Source organism: Vombatus ursinus, unplaced genomic scaffold (genome assembly GCF_900497805.2).
Source record: "Vombatus ursinus unplaced genomic scaffold, bare-nosed wombat genome assembly UNPS02001287.1, whole genome shotgun sequence".
In the NCBI taxonomy this organism is placed as follows: domain Eukaryota; kingdom Metazoa; phylum Chordata; class Mammalia; order Diprotodontia; family Vombatidae; genus Vombatus; species Vombatus ursinus.
Window position 1 is genome coordinate 11,972,767 of NW_020941065.1, and position 22,494 is coordinate 11,995,260.

General features: G+C 46.6%; 1 protein-coding gene across 3 annotated transcripts in view; it reads right to left on the bottom strand.

Moving 5' to 3' along the window:
• TRPV4 (transient receptor potential cation channel subfamily V member 4) overlaps window positions 1-14,790 on the bottom strand; it is a 68,223-nt gene extending 53,433 nt beyond the window's left edge. For all 3 annotated transcript variants that reach the window (XR_003569294.1, XM_027864429.1, XM_027864414.1), the window contains exon 1: window positions 14,719-14,790. The gene's annotated coding sequence lies outside the window, so the exon portion shown is untranslated. The remainder of the gene's footprint in view (window positions 1-14,718) is intronic.
• Window positions 14,791-22,494: the final 7,704 nt, after the last annotated feature.

Consider the following 22,494-nt stretch of genomic DNA (forward strand, 5'->3'; position numbering starts at 1 on the left):
TAAACTCCAAGGGCTCCCCACTTCCTCTAGAACCAAATACATAGTCCTAGTTGACATCTAAAGCCCTTCACAGACTCTGAAAACCTGGCCTCGAACTCCACAATCCAGTCAAACTGCTCTTACTGTTCGTCCCATGAGATTCCATCTCACATCCCCAGGACTTTTCACTGGCTGGGTTCCCTCCTCACCTCGCCTCTTAGACACCCTGGTTCCCTTCAAAGCTCAGCTCCAATGTCCCCCTCCTATGTAAAGCCTCTCCTGGTCTTCCTAGCTGATGGTGCCTCCGACCGAAAATGTGTGGTATGTATTTTGTATAGATTTGGAAATACGTGTTTCTCCTCTACCCTCAAATTTTCTGAGGCTGTTTCTCAGTTTCTCCCACCGTACACACACCTGACTGGGTTCAGATGTGGCCTGGGGGGGTGAGGTTGATACTAATTACAACCACAATACCGTAGGCTAGAGGTACCTGGGGAAAACCACAAAGTATAGCAGACCACATTGTGTTCCAGGCTCTCCTCTAGCTGTTAATGTCTACACAGTAGGCCTCAGGAGAGCTTAACATATGGCTGGCCCTGATCACAGGCAAGTAGCTGACTGCCTACATCACATGATGGAGGGGTAACCAAGGGGTTACTGCCAACAATATCCTCCTACAGCTGCCTAAAATTCTACTGAGGAATACTCTCCCCTTCCCCAGATCCCCCCACAAACTTACCTCTCCTTCAAATTTCTGAGGCCGCCATTACCCTTCCAGATACCCAAGTTTGAAATCTTAATCATCCTTGACTCCTCCGTCACCTTCGACACCCATATCCAGGCAGTGGCCAAGCCCTATCATCTCTCTACCCACAATTTCTCTCCCATCTCTTCCCTCCCCTTCCCTCACACAGCCATCACCATGAGATCATGGTGATCAGGGCCTCATTGCCTCCTACCTGCACTATTGCAAATCTCCTGATTATAACTCTGGCTTCCCCCTCTCCCCTCTCCAATCCAGTCTCCACACAGCTGCCAAAATCACCTTCCCAAAGCTCAGATCTAACCAGGTCAGTCCCTAGTTCAAGAAACTTCAGAGACTCTCTCTTGTCTTCAAGGATAAAATACAAACTTGTCTGTTCGTCATTTGTAAAATCCTTTGCCACCTGACCCCAGCCTGCCTTCCCTTTGTGTATGCTATGTTCCAGTACAGTGGTGTCAAACTCAAGTAGAAATAGATCTCTGCGGGCTGCATATTGACTTATAAAACCACAAATTAAGATTATCTTTGTTTTATTGTGTTTTTATTTATTTTGTTAAATATTTTCCAGTTGCAGTTTAATCTGGTTCAGAATGCACTGAGGAAGTTGTGGGCTGCATTCGGCCAGTAGGCCTCATGTTAGAATCTGTTTCGGTCAAACCCGCCTTACTTTCTCTTACTGGAATTTAGAACACCCATTTCCTACCTCCAGCCTTTTCATTAGCTCTCCTACTTGGTGGTTGTTTGGGCCCTGAATGGCTCATAATGAATGTAACAGCACTTGTTTCTGTTTTGGCCAGAAACCCTGAAGGTCTTTCCCTCCCAGAGTGATTTTTTTTTTTTGGATTAGGATCAGGGGTAGGGAACCTGGGGCCTCAAGGTCACGTGTGGCCCTCAGGTCCTCAAGTGCAGCCCTTTGACTGAATCCAAACTTCACAGAACAAATCCCCTTAATAAAAGGATCTGTTCTGTAAAACTTGGACTCAGTCAAAACGCCACACCTGAGGACCTAGAAGGCCACATGCGGCCTTGAGGCAGCAGGTTCCTCACCCTTGGACTAGGTAAAGAGGCCATTCTCTAACTCATTTCTGACCTAGCCTTAATCACTGAATGGGCATTGCCTCAGTCAAACTGAAACCTGTTAAAAGACCTTAACTTAAAAAGGTCATGGTCTCCCACTGCATCTGGGGCCATTTCCTGTAGTCCTGATCTATATCTTACCACTGGACCCAGATGACTCCAGAGGAGAGAGTGAGCCTGGTGACTCTGCACAGCCCTTCCTCACTTAAATCCAATTCATTTGCAAGTCATGGCATCACCCCCTTGATGTCATGGTCCTCTTTAACAATGAAAAGACAATGCTAGAGAATCAAGTAAAAAATTACTTGAAATAATAAACAACTTTAACAAAGTTGCAGGCTATAAAATAAACCCACATAAATCATTGGCATTTCTATATATTACCAACAAAGCCCAACAGCAAGAGATAGAAAGAGAAACTCCATTTAAAGTTACTGTAGACATTTTAAAATATTTAGGAGTCTACCTCCCGAAACAAACCCAGGAACTATATGAACACAATTACAAAACACTTTTCACACAAATAAAATCAGATCTAAATAATTGGAAAAACATCAGTTGCTTATCGGTAGACTGAGTTAATATAATAAAAATGACAATTCTACCTAAGCTAATTTACTTATTCAGTGCCATACCAATCAAACTACCAAAAAATTATTTTATAGAGCTAGAAAAAATAATAAGATTCATTTGGAATAACAAAAGGTCCAGAATATCTAGGGAACTAAAGAAAAGAAATGCAGGGGAAGGTGACCTAGCCGTCCCAGATCTTAAACTGTATTATAAAGTGGCAATCATCAAAACTACTTGGTACTGGCTAAGAAATAGAGTGGTGGATCAGTGGAATAGGTTAAATATGCAAGACACAGTAGTCAATGACTATAGTAATCTACTATTTGATAAATCCAAAGACCCCAATTTCTAGGATAAGAACTCACTATTTGACAAAAACTGCTGGGAAAACTAGAAAAGAGTATGGCAGAAACTAGGCATAGACCAAAATCTCACACCATATACCCAAATAAAGTCAAAATGGGTTCATGATTTAGATACAAAGATTGATACTACAAGCAAACTGGGAGAGCAAGGAATAGTTTACCTGTCAGATTTATGGAGAACAGAAGAATTTATGACCAAACCGGAAATAAAGAACATTATGAAATGCAAAATGGATTATTTTGATTACATTAAATTGAAAAGTTTTTTTGCACAAACAAAGCCAATGTAACCAAGATTAGGAGGGAAGCAGAAAACTGGGAAAGAATTTTTACAACCAGTATCTCTGATAAGGGCCTCATTTCTAAAATATATAGAGAACTAAGCCAAATTTATAAGAATGTAAGTCATTCCCCAATTGATAAATGGGCAAAGGACATGAACAGGCAGTTCTCAGATGAAGAAAGTAAAGCCATCTATAGTCATATTAAAAAAAATGCTCTAAATCACTATTGATTAGAGAAATGCAAATCAAAACAACTCTGAGGTACCACATCACACCTATTGGACTGACCAACATGACAAAACAGGAAAATGATAAATGTTGGAGAAGATGTGGGAAAATTGGAACACTAATGCATTGTTGGCGGAGTTGTAAAATGATCTAACCATTTTGGAGAGTAATTTGGAACTATGCCCAAAGGGCTATGAAAATGTGCATACCCTTTGACCCAGCAATAGCACTTCTAGGGCTGTTTCCCAAAGAGATCATAAAAATGGGAAAAAGATCCCCATGTACAAAAATATTTATAGCAGCTTTTTGTGGTCGCAAAGAATTGGAAATTGAGGGGGTGCCCATCAATTGGGGAATGGCTGAACAAGTTGTGGTTAAATAAATGTAATAGAATACTATTGTGCTATAAGAAGTGATGAGCAGGTGGACTTTAGAAAAACCTGGAAAGACTTCTATGGACTGATGCTGAGTGAAATGAGCAGAACCAGGAGAATGTTGTACACAGTAACAGCCACGTTATGCGATGACTAACATTGATAGATTTAGCTCTTCTCAGCAATGCAAGGATCTCCAAAAGTCTCATGATGGAAAATGCTATTCACATCCAGAAAAAGAACTGTGGAGTTGGAATGCAGATCAAAGCACATGATTTACTCTTCTTTTTTTCTTCCATTTTGTTTCATTTCCTCTTTCTTGTGGTTCCTCCTATTGGTTCTAATTCTTCTTTACAATGTGGCTAATGTGAAAATATGTTTAATAGGAATGTATATGTAGAGCCTATATCAGATTGTGCACCATCTTGGGGAGGGAGGGGAGAAAAATTTAAAACTCAAAAGCTTACGGAAGTGACTGTTGGTAATTCAAAATAAATTAATAAAAAAATTCTAAAAAGAATGAAAGGACAAACAACAACAGCTCTCCCTTATGCCTGGAATGCACCCCTTCCTGCAAGTGCTAGCGAGCTTCAAAGCTCATCTGAGTCCCCAACTTTCTATGGGGAGTGCTTCCTAATTCCCTTAATTATTAGTGCTCTCTCTGCTTCTCCTAAAATTGTAGCCTTATAATCTATTTATGTGTTCTATTTCTGAAACACAATATAAGATTCTTGAGGGCAGGGGACTATTCTCCATTTTTTTTATCCTATGTTCCCAGTGCCTTTCACAAGGCAGGCACTTAATAAATATTTGTTGGATTGGATTGAATTAGGTTGGATTATAATGGATTGAATTGGGTTGGCTTGGGTTGGACTGGGTTAAATCTGGACTGGATTAGATAAAAGTGGGTTGTTAGATTGGGTATAATGAGATGGGATTGGGTTAGGTTGGACTGGATTGGGTCAAATTGAATCAGGACTGGGTTAGAATTGGCTGGGTTGGGATGGATTGGACCAGATTTGGGTTGGGTTGCATTAGCTATGGTTGGATCAGAATACTGAACTGAGTTGCATTGAGTTGGATTGGATTGGTCTGGATTAGATTGGTGGGTTGGCTTGGCGTAGTTTAGCTAGAGTTACATTGGATTTGGATGGGTTAAATGAGATTGGATTGGATTGACCTGGGATGAGTTAGATTAGATTGGTTGGGTTGGTTGGCTTGGGTTAGGGATTGCCCTTTCTTCACCACCCTTTTTGAAATATAAATGCCCCCAGAAGGAAGAATACACAATAACCCCCAAACCATGATGTGATTGAGATGTTCAAATGGTTTCAAGGTCTGTGTTCTATACTCACTAGCTGCACAGCCATGGACAAGTCACATCCTCTCTCTAAACCCCAAGAGCACCTGTAAGCCTTAGTTCACAGGGCTATGATGGAGGTTCAAATTAAATATAGGAATAGGCTTTGCAAACCTTAAAGTAAAAAATAAATGAATGCCAGTAATTATTACTATTACTATTATTATCCCACTTCCCTGATGTCGTGGCTGCCTCATTAGCCCCACCTCACTGAATGTCCACGCACTAGTCAAGCTAACAGTTTCAAGCAAAGCTAGGCAGTGACATCACCGACCCCTCACTGGAGAATGATCTGTCTGTGGTCAGTTAACACCAGCCATTCTGTCCACTCCACCCTGTGTGAGACATATACCCAAGACCAGACAGGAGCCCTTTGTCGTCAGGTAGCCTGGAAGGAAAGGGCAGTTCCCATTACTCACTGCCGCACAGCCCTAACAAGAATTTCATTAATGACCAGATGGCTAGACTGCCACCAGGCTCAGTTCAAGGAAATAGAAATAATGTGGCAAGTGTGCTCATCCTGGCCTTAAAAGGCACTGCTTTCAAACTTCCAAGACCCACAGTGGACTTAGACTTCATTTCCTTTCAGGAAAACACCTCCTAGAACAAGGGTTTCAACCCACCCAACTCACTCTAAAGCAGAACTCGCCCTCCAAAGACAGGGCAGCAGAAGCCAAGAGGAAGCTAGGGTCCCAGTCTGGGTTGTGCCCCTGACTCACAGTGAAACTACAAGCCACAGCCCAATCTTGAAGACAAGCCCGGCTCATTCTCTACAGTACCCAGATCCTCATGACCTTGCACAGTCAGAGATAGATGGTGTAGCCTTGGTCATAGTGTCTGGCACAGAAAAGGTGTTTAATAAATGCTAGTCGTTTATTTGTTTTTTTAATTTGGAATCAGAGAACCTGAATTCAAATCATTGCTCTGCCACTTTCTCCTGTGACCTTGGGCAATTTGTCTCCTTTCTCTGAGCCTCAGTTTCTTCATTTATAAAAGGGGTTGGAGTATTAGGTGACCTTTATGGTTCCACCTAGCCCTCATTCTACTATGCTAAGGAAAGACTACTGGATCTGGGGTCATGTAGATCTGGGTTCAAACTCTGCCTCAGACACTTAAAAGCTGTATGAGCCTACACAAGCCCTTCATCTCAACTTCCTCATCTTTAAAATGGGGATATTAATAGCTGTGTTGCCTATTTCACATAGTTGCTGTGAAGAGAAAATAAGGTAATTTATTAGACATGAGGTCATACTTGTTCTGGGCTCCTGAGAGGAAAGGTGTCAGTCGGGTCCAAAAGCAAAGAGCTGCGGTGGCTCTCAGTCCCTCCTAAGCCAAGCCTTAGGGACTTGACTTTGCCACTTTCTAGAAAGGTGGTTCTTCCAATGATGGGATCACAGGATGAGGGCTGCTAAAATCCTTAAAATGCACAGAATCAGAGATGAAAAGGCACTGGGAAAAAAATGTCAGACCTAGGAGGGGCTTCAGAACACGGAATGTCAGAAGTAGGACAGGTCATAGAATAGACTCAGAGCTAAGGGTGAGGGAGGGATCTTAGAACAGGGAATGTCAGAGCTGGGAGCAGCCTCAGAACATGGAATGCCAGAAGTAGGACAGGTCATAGAATAGAGACTGTCAGAGCCAAGGGTGAGGGAAGGATCTTAGAACAGGGAATGTCAGAGCCGGGAGCAGCCTCAGAACAGAAGATGTCAGACCTGGCAGGGGCCTTAGAACTGGGGATGTCAGGGCTGGGAGAAAAAAGTCTTAGATACTGAGGTTGAGAGCCAGGGAAGTGTTTGGCCAACGGGCAGGCAGGTCACAGGTAGCAGAGCTGGGATTTGAACCAAGGACCTCTGACTCCAAGCCATCCTCATCCCACCGCTCCCTGGCTCCCCTCCTGGCTGCCCGATTTTCAAGGCAATTTGGGGGCATCCAGACCAGCAGCCTAAAGCCAAGTTGTTTGCTACCACAAGACAAACAATGGCAGTGAGGCTGCTGGAATGTTGCTAGGCCCGTCCGAGGGCCTCCACGAGCCTGGCACTTTGCGGGACTCATGTTCGGCTTCTGGTCCTCATTCCAGAAGCCAGGCAGCTCTTAGTTGCCTAAGAAATTCAAACCCTCTTCCCCAAACCCTATGAATTCCCCCCACACATGCACACTAGGCCTCCTTGGGTCCCCAGCAGTGAAAGGTACCCACTCTTTGGTACTCCTAATAACCTGTCCTCCATACTTACCTCACCAGCCTGGAGTGGATATGTGAGGCTGGCCAGCACTGGAGATGCTCTAATCTCAAGGATGGGGTGACAGATAGAAAGACACCCAAAGCAGACTCAGATTTCAGGCCAAGGAACAGAGCAACTCTGGGATCCCTTTCTGCCTATCTGAGGAGAGCTAGACACAGAAAGGATAATAACTGTCGGCATTTTTATGGGACTTTGAAGTTTACAAATCACTTTAGAGCTATTTTATGCTCATAATAACCCTCTCAGGCAGATGCTATTATTATCGCCATTTTACAGAGGAAACTGAGATTCAGAGAGGTCATGTGATTTCCCCAGGACCTCATAGTTAGTAAGGGCTTCTGAACAGGATTCTTACTCAACAATTCCTGACTTTAAATCCTGTGCTTTTGACCACCCTGAAGGCCAACAGAAGAGAGGAGGATGATAACAGATTTAGAGCTGGAAGGGGCAGTAGGGGCTGGATAGTCAAATGGCCTTCATTTTACTGATGAGGAAAATGAGACCTGAGAAGCGAAGGGACTTGCCCAAGGCCACATTGGTAGTAACCATCAAAGGTAGGATTTGAACCAAACTCCAGAACTCTTTCTACTGGAGCTCTCATCTGAATCCTATTGCGTCTTTGAATTCACTGACCCTGGACTCTGGCTCCTTCCTCAACACGCTGGGCAGATCCTTTATCTTCCCCCAGTCCACTGTGGATGTGGCCTAGTCTCAGGCCTGAGTTCAGTATGGCTTCGGTCTGAGGGACCTCCAGCTAATCCTGCTTTGGGTATGCTGACAACTGGTGGCCTCTCTGTCCTGGAGTGGTAACAACAAGGAATGATAGCAACAAGGCCTTGGGATGTTCCTTAGGAACCTTAATTCATGTCTTGATCAGAACTGATGGTATTCAATAGTAAGGACCCAAAAACTTTCCCCTACCCTAGTCCTAAACCATAGGAACCTAGATATAGAGCCAGAAGGCCACGTAGGTGAACCTCTTCATTTTACGGAGGAAGAAACTGAGACCAGGGGAGAGGAAGGAACCTCAGAGATCATCTGGTCCAATCACCCCATTTTACAGAGGAGAGGTTAAGAAACTGGCTCAAGGGCGTAGAGATAGCAATCATCAGAGGTTGGATTTGAACCCAGCTCCTCCAACTCCAGTGTCCCTATACCATCCTGGCCTTCTCCACTCCTTTCCACCTCTGGTTTTCTGTCCACTCTGCTCCTCGCTTTGCCTCAATTTAATTCAACAAGTATTTATTAAGAATCTACTATGTGCCAGGCACTGTGTGGGCCTTGTGTGTATGAGGGCAAAAGTGAATACTCCTCATCCTCAAAGAGTTTATATTTTACTAAGGGATATACCACATTCAATGAGTCAATTCAAGCACTATTAAGCACTAATTATGTCCAAGGGGACAGCTAGGTGATTCAGTGGACAGAATAGCAGGCCTGGAGTCAGGAAGATCTGAGTTCAAATTCAGCCTCAGACTGGAGGCTGTGTGACCTTGAGCAAGTCACTTAACCTCCATTTGCCTTAATCCACTGGAGAAGTAGATTTGTATCTTTGCCAAGAAAACCCCGTGAATGATGGAACAACAGCATCAATTCTGTCCCAGGCACCGAGAATATAAAGGCAGAAGAGAAACAGTCCCTACCCTCGAGGGGCTTACATTCTAAACTCCTTCCAACAGAAAGTGGATTTAACCATCCTTGTACTTAAGTACAAATAAGATACAGGGAAAATAGAGAGAGGATGAGGTGTCTCACACATGGTAGATCCTTAAAAATGCTGGTTGAGTTGCCCCCAAATTTCCGCAGCTTTCCCCAAGGTATGTCACATGCTTTGTGTTAAAAGAAAATCAAGGAATCTCTCTCAAGAGCAAAGATTCATCATTAAGAGAGAGAGGATCAGCAAGAGATTGGGGGATGGTTCAACAAGCTGTGGTACAGGAATGGAACAGAATCTCACTAGTCTATAAGAAAGCAGGAATGGGAAGAATTCAGAAAAGCATCAAAAGAGTTACATGAACTAACGCAGAGTGACGTGAGCAGAGTCAGAACAATACACATAATGACTCCAACAATGGACACGGAAAAGCCGCCAACCCAAAGTGAAAATCATGGAATTTCAATGACCGAGCTTGGACCCAAAGCAGAGACAGGAGAAGACAACTCCCACCCCACTTCTCTGAAGAAATGGGGGGCTACGGGAATGGAACACTCCATGTAATGTCAGACTTTTTCAATATGTTGCTTAGTTTTCCTGTACTTTTTTTAATCAGTCTTTTTAAGGTCTTTGTTATAAGGAATGACACTCAGAAAGAGAGAGAGGGCGAGGGTTTACAGTAGGCAATGTAGGTGTTTTCACAACAAAAGTCAGAGAATTTTTTTTAAGAGAGAAAGGCATGGGGTTTTTTGGGAGTAGGGGTACATATGTATGGATTTTCAATTAGAAGACCCAGCACAGTAGTTAGAGCACCGGTCCTCGAGTCAGAAGGAGCTGAGTTCAAATCTAGCTTCAGACACTTGACACTAGCTGTGTGACCCTGGGCAAGTCACTTAACCCCAATCATCTGGCCAAGAAAAAGAAGAAGAAGAAGAGCCAGTTCAAATCCCTGGCCCCATCATTTGTACCACACTTTCTTAAATATTTAGCTCCAGCCCCTCCTTCTGGATTAGGCTGTTCTTGGCCCCACCACTGCCATGTGCTTTCCTCTGGAAAGTTACTTTGAATCTGCTTTATATGTGTTTTGCATTTATACCTACATATTGACCTGCTCTTCACCCCATAGAATGTAAGCTTCTTGAGGGCAGGGGACTGTTTGGCTTCTGTCTTTGTATTCCCAATGCTTAGCACAGCAATCCCTCATCTGTAAAATGAGGGGATCAGAAGAAACCATTTCTAAGGACCCTTCGAAGCTCTGAATCTAGGGTCTTAAGTCTCTGTGTGAGCTCTTGGTGACGTAAAGGAAGCGTGAGTCTGTGTGTGCCCTCCACTTACCCACCAACCACCTTGTTTCTCTTTTTGTCCTTACCTATAAGTGTTCATGTTTTCTCCCAGATAGAATATAAACTCCTTGAGGGCAAGAAGGTTTCATTTTTGTCTCTGTATGGGATGAGTCTCACTGTCACTGTTGGCAAATGCATTAGGTTTCTTGTGAGATGCATGGGGCACTCGGAGATTAAGTGACTTGCCCAGGGTCACACAGTCAGGAGATAGGACTAGAAGCCAAGGCTTCATAGCCAGGAAGCCAGTTCTCCATACACCGGCTTGTCTACTTTGGATACATTTTTTATATATGTATCTGTTTGCATTTTGTTTCCCCTAGAAGAATATTAAGTTCTATTGTTTCATTGCATCACCAGTACCCAGGGTCTGGAACCTAGTAGGTGCTTAATAAATGCCTGTTTCACTGAATTGAAATGAGTTAAGTTTCCCCAGGGCACAGACTCTCTCCTGGATCTGTTCAGGCTTGGTCTTAGCTGTTGATTTCAGAGGTTAGGGCCAGGTGCCAAGGAAGGTAAGATCCCGTGGAGCCGCTAGCTTCTCTGTACTCCATGGTCATATTCCCGATCCTGATTGTTTCATAAATGCTTCTCACTAGGCCAGATGAAAGGGTGGGGATGGCTCAGTGCAAACCCATCTCCAGTGCTAGAAAAACTGTCTTAAAGCATATACAGACTGGTCAATAGGGTTACAGGTGGCAAGATGGAGGACTTTTCCTATACAGGTTTACATGTTTACATTATATTCTACACACTGAGGGAAGGGGATGAGTACCTCCAGTTACACTAATGCCTGTAAAAATCACCACATTCCAGGACTTGTAATTTCCATCATACAGTGGAAGCTTGGACAGTCCTTGGAACAGGGAATGTCAGAGCTGGGAGGGGCCCTAGAACAGGGAAGGTCAGAGGTGGAAGGGGCCTTAGAACATGGAATATCAGAGCTGGCAGGGGCCTTAGGACAGGGAAGGTCAGAGGTAGAAGGGGCCTTAGAATATGGAATGTCAGAGGTGGAAGGGGCCTTAGAACAAGGAGTGTCAGGGCTGGCAGGGGCCTTAGGACAAGGAATGGCAGAGCTGGGAAAGGGTTTAGAACAGGAAAGGTCAAAACTGGGAGGTGCCTTGGAATAGGGGATGTCCAATCTGGGAGTGGACTTAGAACAGAGAATGTCAGAGCTCAAAGAAACCTTAGAGTCTTTGTGATCTGACCCACTTTTCTCAAAAATGGGGATAATAAAATCTGCACTCTCATCCTCGCTGGGGTAGTTTTTGGGGAAAGTTTATAAGCCTGAAAACTCTATAATGGAGGGAGCTCTCAGCATCAACCAAGGCCCAGAGAGGGGAGGAAGGCCTTGTCCACCTCAAGAACATTGTCCTTCCCAGAATTCACTGGGAGGAAATTCCATTTTTACACAATACTACACAACAGCATTTGAAGAGGAATCCTACTTTTCCAAGAGGAAAATGACTAAGAAGCCTGAGACGGTACTTGTGAATTTTTCAATGTATTTTTGTTTTCTGTATTTCTTTGTTCCATGGATCCCTAATTCCCCAAAACAGAAAGAAAGGCCAGGCTGGGCTTAAGCCTCCAGTTTAGGGGCTGGGGAATCTAATTTCCATCATTAGTCAAATATAGATTATCTTTGTCAACAGAATTCTACGAGAGAATTGCCAGTTTCCTTCCCTCCCCACAGCGCCCCCTCTCAACCAGTCATGGGGTCTAAAGGTGGAAGGGACCTTTGGGGGCATCATGAGGAAGGAGGGGCTTTAGAAACCAAGCGGCCCAGGCTCGCCCAACCTCACTCAGCAGCAGCGATGGGCCTGGATCCCAGACCTTCTAACCCCTATAATATAGAGCCAACAGGCTTTATACCACAACCCCATGTCTCTCCATCCCAGGCCCCCCAACAATGCCCCAACCATCTCAAAGGGATTTTACTGTAATCAGCCTTCAAGTGAGGGCAGAATTTTTCTCATCTTAAAGCATTTATTAAGCTGTTCTCCCCCCTCCCCCAGGACCACTTCATAGCCTTTTGGAGTCTGGTGGCTGTGATGGAAGAGGCAATAAAGGATCATGGTTTTAGAGCTGGCAGGCCTAGTTGAACCCCCTTATTTAAGGGATGTTCAGTATCTTGCCCAAGATTACCCAAGTACTAACTTCATTTTATCCCCATTATAGAGGAAGAAACTGAGGCTCAGAAATGTTAATGATTTGCCCAAAGTTACAATGCTAATTAGATTTGAAGCCAGATTCTAACTTATGCGTCCAGTGTTCTTTTCCCCAGACCCCAGTGGATTCAAAGCTAGGTCACATAACTAATAAGGAGAAGAGAGTGGGGTTGTTTCCAGGGCCCCTGCTTCCAGATCAGTGATCTTTCTGAATCACTAACTAAAGGGCTGCCAGGAGGCTCTGGATGATTAAGGGTCAAAGGTTCTCCTGCCTTATCCCAGAGCCCCGCTCTCTGGCCATCCCCTCCTGCACCCGCCCCTTTCCCTCAGCTCCCACCAGGGGCTTAGACCGGTCAAAGACCTGGCCCCTCTCTCTGGGTTCCAGGATCTTGCCCTTCCTCTGCTGGTATCTCAGCTTCCCAGCCCCATCAAGCCCTGCCAAACCTCAGGGGAGGTGGCTGCCCCAGAGTAATAGAAAAAAGGCTAAGAAAAGGCACCCCAGCCACCAAGAGATGCCTGTGGCTAAGAACGAGGGAGAGGCAATAGGGAAAGGGGCAGGAGGGAGCCTTGGAAATCTGAACAGCTCACATAAACACTACCCATTTCCACTGACTTTTCCAAAATTTGCAACGACCCTTCCTCACTGTAACCCCCAGGAAAGTAAGTAATGTACATTACTCCCATTTTACAGATGAGGCAACTGACAATCAAACAACCAACAAGCATTTAGGCAAGGCAAGGCAAGGCAAGGCGCTGAGCCTTTATTAAGCACTTAATACTGTGTGCCAGGCACTGTGCAAAGCTCTGGGGATCCAAACACAAGCTAATATCCTGCCCTCAAGGAGCTTACAAGGAGACAACCACACACAGACATGCACAGCACATACAAGGTCACCCTCAGGGGGAGGGCTAGAGTAGCCGGGGTCACCAGAAAGGCCTCCAGCAGGAGGTATTGTTTAAGCAGAGCCTCGAAGGAAAGCAGATTCTAAGAGGCAGGGTGGGGCCCTTTGGGTATGTGGGAAAGTGCCTAGCCCCAAGGGTAGGCAGCTAATCATCGAGGAACCCACGTTCTCCAGGCCTTCCCCAAGGCCTAGACTCAGAGCTGGAATCGACCCCCCAGCTACTCCACCTCCTCCTTCCCATTTTACAAAGGAGGAAACTGAGGACAAGAAAAGGGAAAGCACTTAGCCCAGTCCCACAGTGAGTAGTGGCAGAGCTGGGATTCCACCAGCCAGCGTTTTACGCACTGTACCAAGATGATCTGGCCCCCCAAGGTCTTGAGGAATAGCACCGGCCCAGCCTCCCTCCTCCCAACAAACAAATCTGCCCGGCAAGAGGGAGGAGGGGGGATGATTCGGGGGAAGTCCCTCCAGGTCCCAAGCTCTCTCTATCCACCCGGCACCCAGGGATTGATAAGCGGAGGAGCCATCCCACTGGCAATGAGGATCACCGGTTTACGAAACCGGCCTCTAGTGGGTCAGGCCGGGGCTGGTGCCAAGGCCAGCCTGGGGGTTGGGGGAAGGATTGCTCAGTGAAGAGTGACCTCCAAGTTCCGTCACGGGGAGATGGCCCTTAGAGATCATGGGGCCCAGACCCTGTACTTTGCAAATGGGGAAACTGAGGCCCCAAAAGGGGCAGGGCTCTGATCTTAGGCACACAGCTGGTAAGTAAAAGAGCACAGGCAGCATTTGAACTCAGACCCCTTGGATTCCAAATCTCGGGCTCTCTTCACGCCACGATGCCAACCCCTGCCCATCCGAGCCCTTACCTGCCACTGTCCTGGGACTAGGGGCCTTCCTGGCCGGGGCTGAGGTAAGCAGCTCCACGGGGTCCAGCTTGCAGCCCCGGCCGAGGTGGGTGGGCCGCCCAGCTCAGGGCCCGCCCCCGCCGCGCGGAAACTTTTCCCTTCCAGCCCGGATCGAGGGGCGCTGCCTCCCTGCCCCCTTCCACCTCCCAGACCTGGCGACCCTTACCCTGTCCCTCATAGAGAGGCGGGGCCGAGAGCCTAGCTCAGGTCTGCAGGGCCAGGACTCCCAGGAACCCTGGAGGAGACGGAGGAGAAGAGGAAGGGGAGGAGAAAGGGGGCAAAGCCCGGGCTGTGCAGGGCAGTCAGCCACCCCCTCCCCCACCTCCTGCGCAGAGCCCCCTCTAGCTCCCACTCTGTGTGACCTTGTGCCCTCTCTGGGCCTCAGTTTCCTATTCTGTAAAAGAAACCCCTCGGACTAAAAGATTTCCCTTCCAGCTCTGAGTCCACCGTCCATATGTCCTTTTCTCCTCCTCCTCCTCCTCCTCTTCCTCCCTCCAGGCACTCACCCCTCCAGAGAGCCGAGCGCAGTCCTGCTAGCACTGGACAGCCACTTCAGGCTGGGAGGGCGCACAGTGCCTCCAGTAGCTTCGGAGCCCCGAGGCTCCCGCTTGGGCCCTCCCACCGGCTCGCCCTCCCTCCGAGGCTCGGGTTCCAGCTCCAGCCGCAGCCGCGCCCCGCCCCAGCAGGGGTGGGCTCCGCCTGCCAGGTTACCCCAGCGCGGTCTTCCTGACCAGCAAGGCGTGGCTCCTCCTCACCCCCGGCCCCCTCTCTCTTCCTCCTTCCCAGGTCCCATCTGCGACTCCTCTGACTGGGGGGAAACTGAGGCACGACTCGGCGCGGAGAGGAGAAGGATACTGGGAGCTGGGCTAATGGAACTGGGATCAGTCTTGTCCTGTTTGGCGCCTGGCGGAGAACTGGGAGCCGCGGGTGAAAGTTGGGAATGAGGCAGATTTAAGTGTGATAGATAAGGGGGAAAAAACTCCGTCCTAAGCGTTAAAATTGCCCCCCAAGTGGAGCGGGCTGTCTAGGTAGATGGTGAGCTCCCCCTCACTGTAGGGGTGTGGGGGGCATCACCAAGCAGGGACTAGTGTGCTGTAGAGGGGATTCCCCTCTGTGATCCTGAGGAATGATTGAAATAGGTCCCAGAGGGGATGGCCAGGGCCCCGGGCTAGGACAGGTGAGGGGGCAGGAAAAATCCAGGTCTTCTGTTCCGCACCGAGTGGGTGCAGCTTGGCCAAATGACTGGCTCTATTCACAAATCCCTTCCTCCCCACCCCACCCCACATAGATGGAAAACATGGGCCTCCCAGCCTCCTGGAAACTGCCTTGATCCAGAGAGGTCACACAGCCCAGCCTTTGATGGAAAGGAGAAAGGAAGGAGAATTTCCCAGTGGCCACTTTGAGGTTCTCCTCTCTGGACCTAGGGGAGAAAGTGTGGCTGAGAGGATGGGTTGGAACTGGAGGCCAGAAGACCCCAGGCTTCAGCACCCACCTCTCAGAGGATGTTTGTCCCGTCCGTGATTGTATATGTATACATGTTGTCTCTCCCATTAAAATATAAGCTCCTTGGGAACAGGGACTGTTTCATGTCTGAATTTTTATCACCAGCCCTTAACACAGAATCAGTCTGTAATAAATGTGTATTGACTGACTAAGTGACCCTGGCCTACTCACAGCCTCTCTGAAGGATCAGAGATTTAGAGTTAGAAGACACCCTAGAGGTCATAGAGTTCACCCCCTTCACTCTACAGGAGACAACTGATGATTACCAAGCATTTATTATGTACCTACTGTGTATCAGGCATTGTGCTAGGCACCGAGGATACATAGAAGCATAAATATAAAGTGAATTAGCACATGTATGCTCACAAAATAGTTTAATATAAGCTAACTTGGGAAGGAGGGAGGTCCCTAGTAGTTGGAGGGAATTGGGAAAAGCTTCATGCAGAAGATGGTAACTGAGCTGAGGATGAGACCTCCTGACTCTGAGACCAGCCCCACCTGAAGCTCACGTTCCATCCCAACGTTCTTGAATTCCAAAGACCTCCCCAGCTCTGACATTCTATAGTCTATGATTTTCAAGGTGCCTTCCTTATCTGGAAAATGACCAAGGACTCTTCAACCTTTTTTTTGCACTCTGGACCCCTCTGGCAGTCTGGTGAAGACTTTGGACCTCTTTATAGAAAAATATTTAAATGCATAAAATCAACTACAGAGAATTACAATTATATTGAAATGCAGCTGTCAAAATACCCTACAAACAGGTTAAGGGACCCACAGTTGAGAACCCTTGGAATAGATGATCTCTGTGGTCCTTTCAGAGGCAGTTAGGTAGCTCAGTGGATAGAGTGCTGGGCCTAAAGTCAGGAAGACCTGAGTTCAAATGCGGCCTCAGGCACTCACTAGCTGTGTCAACCTGAGCAAGTCACTTAACCTTGTTTTCCTTAATCCACTGGAGAAGGAAATGGCAAAGCACTCTACTATCTTTGCCAAGATAACCCCATATTGGGTCACTAAGAGTGAACGATAGTCTCTTGTAGCCCTGAATCTTCAATCCTTGACCCTCTATCTCATTCATTCATTCCTTGAGGGCAGGATTTGTTTTATTTTTTTTCCTCTTCCTACCCTCAGCACCTACCTCAGTGCCCAGAACATCAGAGGCGCCCAATAATTGTTGACTAGAACAAACATTTATTAAGTACTTACAGTATAGTGTGCTGAGTGCCAGGGTAGAAATCAAGTTCAGTCAGTCAATGAACATTTATTTAACTCCTACTATGTGTCAAGCATTATACTAAGTGCTGGGGAAACAAATAAAAAAGAGTTAAAAGAAGACACCTTCTGAGGCTTACAGTCATGGACCTTATATGCTGGGGGAGGGAGAGAAGAGACAAGTAAAGATGAAATGGAAAATGTTATTTGCAATGTGCATTCAAGCAGCTTGTAATCTTTGGCTCCTCCATGGGGGTTCTGGTGGGGCAGTCCAGGGGGGATCTAGAAAGACTTCCTTGGAGAGGTGGTGTTTTTATTTGTCTTTGAAGGATGGGGAAGAATTGAATGGGGAAAGGAAGGGAGGGCATTTCAAGCATCAGGAGCCATGAGTCCGGCACAGATGTAGGAGTATAGGGTGTATTCCAGGACAGACCTGTCCAGTACCCCTAGAGCTTCTTGGCATGAAAAGGGAAGAAACACAAGCTGTGGCTAGAAAAGTAGGATGTGGCCAAATGACGCAGAGCCTTATGGAAAGGGGTAGTGAGTGCCCCCACTAGGGCTTTACACAGACACTAAGCACCTTGTTGGAATAGCTATTTGGTGCTGTCACTGGAGAATCTTTAAGCTCTGATCTGGCTTTAGTAACTGCACAGGTGTGAACCGGTCCTAGCTCACCAATTTCCCTACATACACTTGGGCAGGAAACCTTGTCCCCAAATCTCCCAGCACTACCGTCCTGTAGTACCACATCCCAAGCTTCTGTATAGATGGGGGTGGGGGAAGGTGTTAACCTGGGGTCAGTGAATTTTTATATAAATATTTTGACAACTAGGCTTCACCAGAATGCCAAAGGGGTCTATGATACCACAAAGGTTAAGAATCCCTGAATTGGGGTGTGAATAACCCAAAACATCCAGACCTGTGAGCTCACTGGCAGAGGGAACATCCTCTAGCAAAGCAGATAGGGAGCTTCTCAGCAGTTTCAGAGGCTTGGATGATAGAATTTCTGCATCTTAGGATCAGAGATATAAAGCCAGAAGGAATGTTGGAAGCCACCTAATCCAACTTTTCCATTTTACAGATGAAGAAACTGAGGCAAACAGTGGTTAAGTGATTTGTGTCTGAATCCATATTTGAACTCAGGTCTTCCTGACTCCAAGACCAGCTTTCTATCCCCTAGACCACCCAGCTGCCTCAACTAGCTAGCTGTGTGACTTGGCAAATAATGTAACCTCTCTGTGTGCCTCAGTTTCCTCATCTGTAACATGAAGGTGTTAAATGTGGTGGTTTCTGAAGTCCCATCCTGCTCTTCATCTATGAGCTTAGGAACTCAGGTCTTCTGACCACTGGTCTGTGCCTTCAGAGTCGCCTGGGTCACTGAGGGGTTAATTGATTTGCCACCGGTCACACACAGCCAGTCTTGACCACCTGAAGCAGAATTTGAACCTGAGCTTCCCAACTCTGGGGCCAATTTTCTCTATGATTCCAACATGTAGCTCAAAAGCATATCTCATAAATCTCTCCTGGCTCAGTCTCCATTCCATTAAGATTCCAGTCTCTTACCCAACTTCTCATTTAATCCAAAAAGATTACTCATTCACATGTAGATTAAATGGTCTCTTTACTACTGGAAAAACCAACAAAATACTTCCCCCCACCCCATACTCCCCTAGTAAGAACTGAAACCATCTCTCTCTCCCTACTCTCCCAGTGTTCTGCCCTGGTGTTGCCCTTTCTTGGTAGGGGCTTACACACCCCACCCCCAAACATTTTGGTCTTGAAGGTGAGAGGTGTGACATTGTCTCAGTTTCCCTCTATCCACCCATCTACCACCATCTGGCAGGACCTGGGACAACAGACACTGGCCAGTGACCTGGGCTCCTCAGCATTTTTCTACCCCTCAGCTAGCAGGGGTGGTCCCCTGAAAGTCTCAGGCCAGCTGCCCACCTCAGGCGAGTTTCTCTACAATCCTCTCTGGCTTTCTTCCTCTAAAGGGCAGAGATTTTGTTTTCAAATGTCCTCTTTAGAGTTCCATATTAGAATCTTGTTAAGCAGCCCATCTATAACTGCTAATCCCCTGAGGCTACTCAGCTCCAAGCTATCCTCTCTTGGGCCTTCAGAAAGCCCACAGTACAGCTGTAAACAATTGCTAAAGTTTGTAGAGCACTTTCAGCTTTGCAAAGATGCGATTTTTATCTGCATCATCCTACTCAATCCTCACACCAGCCCAGTGAGGTAGGTGCTATTACTATCCCCTCTTCACAGATGAAGAAAACATTTTTTGTACCCTCAGACCGTAGCATGGTGTCTGGAACATGGTAATGGCTTAATAAATGCTTGCTTATTTGAATTTAGCAATTCCATAAATTAAGTGACTGGCCCAGGGCCACACAGCTAGTGCCTGAAACAAGATTTGAACCCACATCTTCCTGACTCCAAGTCCTGCATGCTATCCACTATTTGGGATACCTTCCAAACATGGAGCCCCTGTAGCTCTTATAAGGTGGCCTTAGCCATGTGCTATATAAGGAATAGGGAGCCATGGAAGGTGTTTGAGCAGAGGAGTGACTATGACTACCTTTTCTGGTGTTCTGCTCCTATAAGCACATTTATCCTGTGTCTCAGAGGGCCTCAGTTTCTCAATCTCAGCAGGAAAGTTGCCTCCTGAATGAATGAAAAGCATTTATGAAGCTCAGCGCCACGCTAAGCACTGAGGTTAGAAATACAGAACCAGACAGTCCCTGCCTTAGAGAATCTCTTCTATTCTAACATTTATAATGGAGTAGTGGCTAAGGCAGGGAGCTCTGGTCCAGGTATTCAGAGGCACGGTGAGAGGAGCCCCGGGCACTGGATTGACATAAACTTCCCAGAAGCTACGGTACAGCTGATTTTATTACAGTTAAGAGATACAGCACACAGTCTGGGGACAGATGGCCAGAAGATAGTGGGGTGGGACGGCTGGAAGCGTGGTCTGGTGCGGACTGGATCTACCTACATAGTTTGTATTCACTAACTCAGGGCTGAATCAGGACCCATAGACCCCAGGGTGGGAGTTCCATTGATGGATGCAGGAGAGCATAGTCTGGGAAGGTCCTGTGGTCCTGAGGGCAAGGGCGGACAGCAAGGAGATGGCTTTGGTGGGTGACTGGAAGTAACAGCTTAAATTATTAGCACTTTCAGTGATATTTATGCCTCAGCAATTTCAAGGCCAAAAGGAATGACTCTCTAACGGCTGAATCCCAGACATAGTTAAAGATTTATTCCTAATATAGGAAAGAGGAAGGAATGATAGTATAATAGTAAGACCTTTGGACCAGAAGTCAGAGCTCTGCTACTGGCTACCCTTTGTGACCCTGGTCAAGTCACTTCTCCTGTATGGGTCCCAGTTCCCTCACCAGTCCAGTAAGATCAATAGAATCTAGAGAAGGATGGATTGTAGAAGTCATTCCACTCTCTGTTTTACAAAGGAGGAAACTGACGCTCAGACAAGGCAGTGACTTGCCAACAAGGCTGTGTTTGGAGTCTTACTCTTAACCTGGTGCACTTTTCTCCACTCATCCCCCTGCCCTCCCACCCCTACCTCATCACCTCTCACCCGGACTATTGCAATAGCCCGCTGCCAGGTCTCCCTAATTCAAGTCTCTCCTCCATCCAAACTATTCTCCACAAAGCTGCCAAAGTGATTTTCCGAAAGCACAGGTCTGATCATGCCACTCTCCCATCCCAACACCGTAAATTCCAGTGGTTTCCCATTCCCTCCAGGATCAAATATAAAGTTTGCCATTTAAAGCTCTTCAGAATCTGGCTTTTTACCATCTTTTTACACATTACTCCCTTCCATGTACTCTAGTGTTCAGTCTACACTGGCCTACAGGCCGTTCTTCAAACAAGGCATCCATTTCCCACCTCCATGCCTTTGTACAGGCTGTCCTCCATGCCTGAAATTCACTTTCTTCCTCACCTCCACCTCTTAGTTTTCTGGCTTCCTTCAAGACTTAGCTCAAATCTCATCTTCTATGGGAGGTCTCTCCCTTTTCCCTCAACTGCTAGATCCTTCCCTTCTGAGATTACTTTCTGTCTACTCTGTATCGATTTTGCCTATACTGTTATTTAGATGTTACCTCCCTCATTAGAATGAGCTCCTGGAGAGCAGGGCCAATTTTTGTCTTGACATCTCCTGAACTTGGCACGGTGCCTTGTACACATTAGGCACTTAATAAGTGCTTGTTGACTGACTGACTTTACATTATACCACAGTGAAGCCTCTTAGGCATATTACACCAAATAGTCACAAACTTGTAAAAGTAGAGCTAGGAAGGACCCTAGGACCGAGCGTCTGTCAGAGCTGGGGACAACAGGAGCCACGCGGCTCTAAAATTATAGGGACTAGATATAAGGGACAGCTAGGGGGCGCCACAGTGCAAAGAGCACCAAGCCTGAATTTCCAAGTCCTGTCAATTTCACCTTGTGTCTGTTGCCAAAGCCTTGTCAATTTCACCTTCCAGCTGTGTCTCCATATGCCCCCTTCCTTCTTCTAACCTTATTAGTGAGGACCCTCATCCCCTCACTCCTGGACAGTATTTGTAGCTGCTGGGGATCTGTGATTTTCCTAAAGTGCAGATATGATTATATTCCCCACCTCCCCATCTCTCAGTAAATGCCAGTGGCTTCCTATCACCTCCAGAATCAACTGCAAAATCTCTTTGGTGTTTAAAATCCTCCCAAACCTGCCCCCTCTCTCCAGTCTTCTTATACCTTACGGTCTCTCCCTACTATGTGATGCAGTGACAAGGGCCTTCCTCCAACAAGACCCTTCATCTCTGGACTCTGATCATTTCCTCTGGCCCTCCCCCATCCCTGGAATGCTCTTTCCTCCTCTCCACCTCCTGACTTCCATGACGTCTCAGCCAAAATCCTGCCTCCTACAGGAAGCCTTTCCTGATCCTCCTTAATGCCTCAGTGATTCTCTCTCTTCCTTCCATGTTGATCTCCAATTTATCCTGTCTCAAGCTTGCTGGAACAGAGTTGTTTAAATGTTGCCGCCCACATTAGACTGTGAATTCCTTGAGGGCAGAGACTGTCTTTCACCTTTCTTTGCACCCCCAAAGCTTAGCACAGCACCTGGCGCATAGAACGTGCTTAATAAATGCTTATTGATTCACTGACTGACTGATATTCTTACCAGCCCCTTAATCTATGTCCCAAAGCTTAGAGGAAAACACATTGCTGACGTTTCCAGGAGTAACTTGGAATTTGGGGGGCTGATTTTTTATTAGAAAAGGGCATTGGCAGAGCAGCTAGGTGGCGCAGTGGATAGAGCACCAGCCCTGAAGTCAGGAGGACCTGGGTTCAAATCTGACCTCAGAGCAAACACTTGACACTTACTAGCTGTGTGACCCTGGGCAAGTCACTTAACCCAATTGCCTAAAAAGAAAAAAAAAGGAAGAAAGAAAAAGAAAAGGGCACTGGTTCTGGTGCCATCTGGACCCATGGCCCCAGTGTGGGAACAGCAAGAGACCAGATATCCCTGAAGGAAATGACTAGAGCTGGCCCCTGGCCCAGACTCACCT